The sequence below is a fragment of the Melopsittacus undulatus genome, chromosome 18 (genome assembly GCF_012275295.1).
Source record: "Melopsittacus undulatus isolate bMelUnd1 chromosome 18, bMelUnd1.mat.Z, whole genome shotgun sequence".
Lineage (NCBI taxonomy): Eukaryota > Metazoa > Chordata > Aves > Psittaciformes > Psittaculidae > Melopsittacus > Melopsittacus undulatus.
The window spans coordinates 3,441,283-3,449,739 of NC_047544.1; positions in this window are offsets into that span (position 1 = coordinate 3,441,283).

The window sequence follows — 8,457 nt, forward strand, 5'->3', positions numbered from 1 at the left end:
CCCCCCCCCCCCCCCCCATCCTCCTCCCCATCACCAAGCGTTGCCTTGAGCGCTGCAGGGATGGGGCAGCCACAGCTTCTCCGTTCAACCCATCCCAGTGTCCCAGCACCCTCATAGCGAAGCCGGCCCCTGCATCCTGAGTTCCAGGGTCCTGCTCGGTCCCAATGTGCTGCTCCAGCAGCATCCCCACCTGTTTTCCCTCAGCACAGACACTGCAGGAGGAGCTCCTCTTGTTCATGAAGTAAGGTGATCCGCAGGGAATCAATCCTGGACTCCATCCCAAAGCGGAAAGCAGGAGCAGATCAAGTTCTGCACCAGTCGGGAAGATGCAGCAGTGCTTTTCTGAGACAGAACCAAAGACATTTCACTATCTGCAGCAAACAATGAGCCTCGTTCATGTTTTATGTGCTGCTGTCTTCCGTTTAATTCAGCCTTGTAATTGCAGAGACTCTGGTTTCTGGACTGCAATCTGATATTTGCACAGAAGCAACACAGGTATCCTGTCATTAAGGTCCTTTTACTCTGAGGAAACAGTTCAGGTATTAAGAGATGCTTATCAAGGAGCAGGACCTCGGTGCCTGGCTGGAGCTAAGCTATCCTGCCTGGAGGAGCAGATAGGGATGGGCACATCCACTATGAGACTCAGTGAAGCAAAGTAGGAGACCAGGTTTCAGTTCTCCCATTGCGGGACCTTCTTGACCTTGCACATCTGCTAAGGCAAACCCAGTTTCGCAAGGGTGGGAAAGCATTTTGAGCACAGAGGTCAGCAGAAACAATGTGGAACTTTACAGCCATGAACAGAACAAGGGAAGCCATGGCCCGTGCTGTGCCGGGACTCACAGAGCCCTTCTCTGAGGAGAGAAACAATAGCTTATGGCTTGCCAGGGCAGTGTGAATTCCAGACTGCCACCTGGGAATGGTCCCTGTGCTGCCAACTGTGAACAGAGCTTACACAAACGGAACCAGGCACAAGCTCCTGTTTGCATCCAGGATAAAGGCACAGTTGCCACCGAAGGTCCAGAGGGGATGCTGCACTGTGCTTCCAGATACAGGACAATCCTGTCCCAAGCCACTCAGCATCACTGCATCCACTGCGCATTGGATGCGCTTAGAGCAGCAAGAACAGCCCCAGTCACTCCTTCTACCAAGGAAAGCACAGTTCCTCCTCCTCCTTTCCCATCCCTGCTCCTTGGCCCCAATCTCACCACCTGGAAGTCAGTTTGTCATCCCAAGCTTTATGGGTGGGGATTCCCACATCTCACCACGAAGGTGATGGATAGGATTCTGTACAGGCCACATTTGGTTCGGTTACTGATGATGCACATTCCAGCTTTGGGAAGCCCTCGGAAGCCTGGTGCTCAGCTTTCAGTTCAGATTTATATCCAGGAGAACAATACTCTCTGTTATAGGAGGGCTTCGCTCTCCCAGCCACACCAGTAATTCCCAGCAGCTTTTCCCTGTGCTCTTTTCTGGCTCCCCACTCGGACCCATTGTCTATTGTTGCACAGCTGTGGAGCGTAACAAGGAAAGCTGTGTGCATGCCTCATCCACTGCAAGGGAGCTTCTTTATGCACTGAAATATCAGTGCTCTGCTCTCTTAACCCCTACGGTGCCATGCAGGGTCTTTACAACACCCCCTTACGAGGAAGAGATTCAAAGCGACCACCAGCAGCACTTCAGCATCCAGGACACTTTCACCATCCCTGGTCCCTCACATCCCTGTGTGGATCTAAGGGAGCAGATCCCAACCTGCAGCACTGACGGCAATGGGAGCTGCTGCCTTCATCCCTAAGAGACCTGAGTTATTCCGGTTATTGCAACACTTAGCAAGTGTTTCACAGCGAGGAAAAGGGCTCCAGGGAAATGCTTCCCTGTGAGTAAATGACTGTGAGGAGCTGGCTGCAAACACAGAGCTTGGAGCCCAAACAGCTCCATGTTACCTGTCATGAGCTATTGCCAGCCTCAGCCTGAGAGCACCTGAAGTGCTGCTGCTTGGGCAACAGAGCCCAGACCCTTCTCTAAAGGAGGGGAGAGACTGCAGCCCTCTGCTATCTGGAAAGAGCAACACGCAGACAAATCACAGAGCTTTTCTTAATGCTGCCATGATATACAAATAAGAGGCTTAAGTATAATTATAGGTTGTATAATCAGTGTGAATAAAGAAATATGTAGTAATTGATGCCATATTTTATAAATATCCCAACTGTTGAAGAAACTGAAAATGTTTTCAAAAGAAATACTTTAGCGTAATGATTATAAAGCCCTTTAATGTGAGGGAGCTGCTTTCTGAAGCCGGTTTTAGACTCAGTCTCATGAACATAAATAGAGTTAATTGCCCTTCTGTGCGAGCTGGATGTTAGCACATTCCAGCAGAGTGTGCGTTTTCCAAAGTGCCAATTCCAACACATTCCACCCCGTGCAAGTTCTGCCTTTTTATGCACAGCACATAAAACACACACACATCTGGGCAAGGGCGAAGTTAAGCGCTTCTAGTAGCGAGCATTGGAAAGAGATTGAGACATCAACTGCTTGCCCATATGGTATCTGGATGTTCAAGTGTAAATGTGGCTCCTCCACATTCACCCCACAAAGGGAGCGTGTTAATGTGCCCAGGGGGAAAGTGGGGAATGGGAAGCAAGGTTGGGAGAAGGGCTGCAAATGGCTCCATCTCCTCTGCCAGTCCTGCTCTTATCCCATCTGGACCACAGCCGTGCCAGTGAGGGGGATTCCCACACAGCCTCCAACACATAGCCCTGCACTGGACTCACATACTGAGTTATACATGAGAAGTGTCACAGGGGTTGTGCTGTCCATGGCATCAGGCTCTTTGCTCAAGAGCAGGGATGGCTCTGGGCATAGGGCAAGGAGCATCCCCTGCTGCTGGCTGATGCATGGGAAAGGAGGGAGTCCTGCACCTCCATAGCCACACTGCAGAGCAATGATGGGGCAAAGCAGGAGGAACTGGGGCTCTCTGTCCTCTGCCACCCAGGTTCAGTCCATCCCTGCTTCCCTACAGCTCCAGTTCAGCCCAAGGCTTCCCCTACCATAACCCATCACAACCTGCTGCATCCCATCACATCTCCTTGCAAAGGAGATGGTCCAGGCACCTCCCTCCCCATCAAGGCCGCGTGTCTCTCGCATGCTCTGCCACAGTCAGGGATGTGCTGAAAACAGCCTTGTGCCCACTAATTGCTTTGGCATGTGGGCAGTGGGAGAACAGCCAGGCTCTGCATTGAATTAAACCATCACTCCCTCTCCTAGGAATCACCCTGCTGCCTCTGTGCCTTCACAGTAGCCTTTCTGCAGCAATGGCATACCCCAAGTGCAATGTCTGGTGTTCATCAGAGCCAGTTTCCCTGTTCCCGAAGGCCACAGGATAAGCCAGGGCCTTGATGCAGCAACACAGCAGCCACAGAGTGTAACTGCCTGCAGAGAGTCACAGTGCCATAAGTGGGCAGCTAAATCCCCCTTAGATGGGCCAGCACCAGCAGGTACCCCCTGACTGCAATGTAAATACACAGTGAAACAGTGCTGCAGCAGGGATGGAATACAAAGCCATGGCACACGGTGCAGACAGGTCATGCTGTGGGTATAGGACCTGAACAAGCATTTGTGTTCTTGGGCATCAGCAGCCCTGCAGTTTGGGAAGGACATTACACCTGGCCCCATGCCCGAGCCGAACGCTGCCCCATCCATCAGCAGTTTGGCCTCTTATTCATGTGATGGGCTCGATCTTGGAACCATCTGTTCTCCCTCAGCTTGCATCCAGCTTTCACTTGGACAGCAGAGCCCTTTCCAGCTATAGCCCCTGGGCATGCGGGTGGGAAAGTCACTTCCCTCGCTGCTCTCTGCAGCTACACAGCCAAGTTTGGCTGCAGACAGGCACCAATGACCCATGTTGTGCATGGAGCTGCTCTTGAGGAAGACCAGAGAAGCAGCCCCGGGACAGAGCTCAGTGATGCAACTCAGAGCATCTTATGCAGCTTGGAAACACTCAGCCCATGCAGACCCTGAAGAGCATGGGAAGAGGTGCTTGGTCCAGCCTAAGGCTCCAGAAAGGATGCTTTCAGCAGTGGGAAGAAGGCTCCAGCAGTCCGAGAGCCTGCGATGGGAAGTTCCCTTCTTGCAGTATTTGCTTTAACCTGTCACTGTGTTTTCATGCTCCCAAACCAGTGTGGTCTGGATTCTGTCATCGAGAGGCTCCGAGCGCACTAGTTGTGGCTTGGGGCTTTGCTTCTTTTCCAACGTGAACTTCACCGACTTGGTCCTTCCCTTCCTCTCCTGGGGATGCTTTTGCTTTACTTCAAGGCTGTTATTAAGTGACCATTGCTTGAGAGGCTTCTGGCATGGAAAAGGCTGATCCACAGACCCACCCATGGGAATGCCCATGAGCAGGGACCCCCAAGGATTAGCTCCTGGCTGGGGACATCATGTAAATCTCCCATCTCTCAGCAGTTTACGATGCCACATTTGCAAGAGCAGGTACCACATAGTGATGGTGATGAAAACCAGCTGCTGAGACAGCAGCACACTGTCAGGCTCAGGATAAGGATGTCTCCATGCTCTAGGAGACAAAGATAGCTGCATCTCCGGGAGGGCCCTGCAGAGGTCATCCCGCAGGAATGGATATGGAAGATTTCCATGTTAACCCTTCAGCTGACTTGAAATCCCATGGATAAAATCCCGACTGTTGCTGCTGAGCAATGCTCCAACCAAGCTCCCCATATCTTGTTTTAACACAGCATTAGGATACCTTTGCTGGTGAGCAGGGCAGTGATGCTGAATCACAAATCAATGCAGTGCAGTTGCTATGTATAAGACAGCCCATAATCCTAAAGCCTCTGCTCTCATCTGAGTCCTGGGGGGTTTAAGGCTCTGACAACACAGATTACACAGGGTGGGCAGGGAGAGGGTCCTGCTGTGGCTGGTTTGCATCCCAGCATCCCGCTCAGGATGCTGTGGGACATCAGGGCCACGGGAGGACAGCATGATGTCAGGCACAGAGCCTGGCAGGAATCAGCTCCTCCTCATTCATCACCTCTAATAAGAACAACCCTTGGTCAGCACAAATTCTTTCATGTTCACTTACAACATCTATTTATAATAGCAGCAAACCCACAGGACATAACCACCTCAGACACGCTCCAGAGCTTCCAAGAGCTTCAGACACACAGAGAGGGTTGTGGTTTGGGCTGTGGATGGAGGAGCAGACCTGGCTCAGCCCCGGCTGTGCTGAGCACACACACAGCTCCATCAGGATGCGATGATGCAGCTCCAGTGTCCATCCAGAGGCATCCTCTGCTTGGAGCCTCTGCCCGCTGGCTGGAATTAAAGTGATTCCCATGGCCACCAGACCCTATGGAGCACTGGGATGGGATCAAGAGACCTACCAAAGCTAGGGGACGGAATAGCAGGTTTAGTTGATGAAATAGATGTTTCCTTGGGACCACTAAGCCTCAACACAACCAAGTCCCATGAGGGCTGTAAACCTGGCAGGATTCCTCCCTACTTGTCATTTCTGACCCATAATATCCCATTCCTTTGCTATATCCATGGATTTCCCATGCCTGTGGAGCTGTGTTTGTCCATAGGAAGGCACTGCCACTTCTCTGCAGCCTCTCCAGCCGCTTCCACAGCACAAAGCCATTGAGTTGGGTCTTTCTCACATCAGCACATCAGCAGCATGAGCTCACCCAAGCTGCTGGGAACTCTACCCCTGTCTGAAGGCCCTTTTGGTCTCCCTTTGGTACCCGCACCCTGATGTCTGTCACAGGGCTGGATTTTCCTGGAAACACACTTTTTAACCCCAAAATGCATTTGGGATCATCCAGGGGCTGCCGCTGGCACAGGGCCTGGTGGTTTGGCAGAGCCAGCTCTAAAGAGAATGAGACGGGGGTAAGGAAAAAGGGGTGGAAAACCATCCCCTCCAGCCCTCCTGCTGAATTAAACCACATGTATATTTGTGAAGCACAGCGGAAAGGAACGGCTCCTCCAGCACATGGGCGAGAGCAGAGTCCTATTTCAGAGATCCCAAAAAATCAGTGCCTGAATGCTGGAACAATACGAGCCTTTAGACGGGGCATTTGGAAGTGATTAACGAGGCCCAACTCATGCATTCAGAATCAAGGCTTAGTACCTCACGCTGGTAACAACTGTCAGCTACTCAAACTGCGAGCAGGGGGAAGGAATCAAGCTCAAGCCTCTATAATCGCCTGCTCTGGATCAGCAGGGGACCACGCACCATCCAAAGCGCATCCCTATGGACAGACACGCGCTGCTGTCCCATTCAGGGGGCCCTGAACCCCAAACAAGGCACCCCAAACCATGCAGCCCCCCCTTTTGCTGCCTTCCCAAGGCAAACAGACCAGTGCCATCAGCCAGGAGGTGCCAACCAACCCCTCCATGAGGTTGGGATCCGCAGGGAATGGTCTGTGTCTGCTTCCAGGCTGCCAAGGCCAGGTTGGAGCAACCTGGTTGAATGGAACCGGATGAGTTTTAAGGTGCCTTCCAACCCAACCCCATGTCACCCAATGGGTGATGATATCCTTGTCTTCTAAGTGATAAACCCCAAAACACTGCCCAAACCTGGCTGCTTGGTGCTCCAAAGGAAGCCCTGCCAACTGCACACACAGGAGGGTGCTCACAGCCCCATTCCCATTAAACCTGCTCTGCTTGTCAGGGACTTTTCAGCTTAGCAGCAGGCAGCTGGAGTGATCCAGGGCTGTGCTGGTGGTATCAGCATCAAACCGCTCAGGAAGTCTCAGTTAAGCAAAGATCACAGCTCATGCTCTGATGTGGAAGCTGCTTCTCATGCCCTAAATCTGCAGCGATTAAGGGGGATTCTGCCCTCTGTAGCACACCAGGTCCCACAGGCCCAGCAGCATCCCAGCACTGCAGGGAGATGCAAAGCCCAGAGCTCTCAGCACGTTTCCCTTCTCTATAATACGGTGGATTCCCACTGGAACAGCACTGCAGGAGACAGTGAGCAGTGCACCAGTGCCACCATGCAGAGCATCCCATCCCATTCCCAGTGCTGCCAGAGGACAGGGAACTTCTGAGCATCCCCAGATACAGCCAGGCCCCCATTCACAAGCTAAGCCATCTGCAAGGCTAGGGTTCAACCTGGTTCACAGCCACTTAGGGACATGGAGTCAGAAGGGGCTGTGAGCAGCACAGGAATTAACTTCCCCACATCTCATGTCTGAGAACTTAAAGACAAAAGAGATGCTTTGAATTTGCTTCATGGCCACATCTGGGAGCTTGAGACAAAACCAGGCTGCTGCTGCGGCTCTGTGAGGAGCACACACAGTGGGTGCCCCAACAACACACAGTGGGTGCCCCAGCAACACACACAGCCCTTCACTCTGCCTGCATCCGCTGCCATCTGTTTTCTGCCTCCTCCAGTGATGACTTGGCCGGTTCAGCAGCACCCAGGAATTCCTGACATTTCACAAGTTATTCCAGGCTTTTCCATGCCTTTGTTTGGGTCTCGTCTCTCTGAAGTTCCTGCTGCTTCGCTGGCTTTCCCTAGGCTGAGTGGCAGCATGTGCGTGCATCACACGTGCACTGCAGTGCCATGAACATAGGATGCACCTCACATCCCCAGAGCAAGCCCTCACTAGGCTCAACTGGAGCCAGCTCCCCAAAACCCCAACCTGCCCCATCGCTGGTACCTTGCTTAGGGCATCTCTTGTCCTCAGCACTGTGCTGAGCTGCCATCAATGGGAGCCCACACTTGCAGACACAGCATCTGATGCCCTTCATAGTGATGGGAACACAATGCTAATGCAGAAAAGGGGCCAAGCTGCAGCTCTGCAGCCAGGACAGCAGAGGACACAAAGCCCAGGGCAGCAGGAGATGGGCACAACTGAGTTCTGCAGCCACTTTAACCCTGGCCATGCCATGCTTTTGCCTGGGTTTGAATGCTCAGGGCACCCCAAGGTGTCTGCAGTCAGGCTCCCACTGGACCTTTTGCTTTGGATCCCACTGTGAACAGGGAGAGCATCTCCACATCAGCCAGATGAGCTGCCAGCACCTTATGGCCTCTCTTAGAGACCCATGGTCTCTGCACTCAGATGCACCCATCGCCTCTCCCCAGAGATGGGGATCTGTGTCCAAGCACAGGATACAGAACATGAGTTGGGGCTGCTGGGGAGTGAGCACAGCAAGCTCAGAGCCAGGGGATGCAGCCCCTGCTCATCACTGTGCATGTACCATTATTACCATTATCATTATGACCATTTTCCTGCTTCCTCAATGATGTTGAACATGCTCCGAGGCTCTGAGCCTCAGTGGAGATTACAGCAGCCTCCCAGAGGGCTGACGAATGGGCTGAGGAAGGCCAAGAATAGCTGTGCTGACAGCACACCCTGCCAGGAGCAGCCTTGAAGGGAGACAGGGGATCAAGGCAGGGAGCAGCCCCTTCCCGTGCCCCAGGCAGGAGGCTCCCACCCAGCT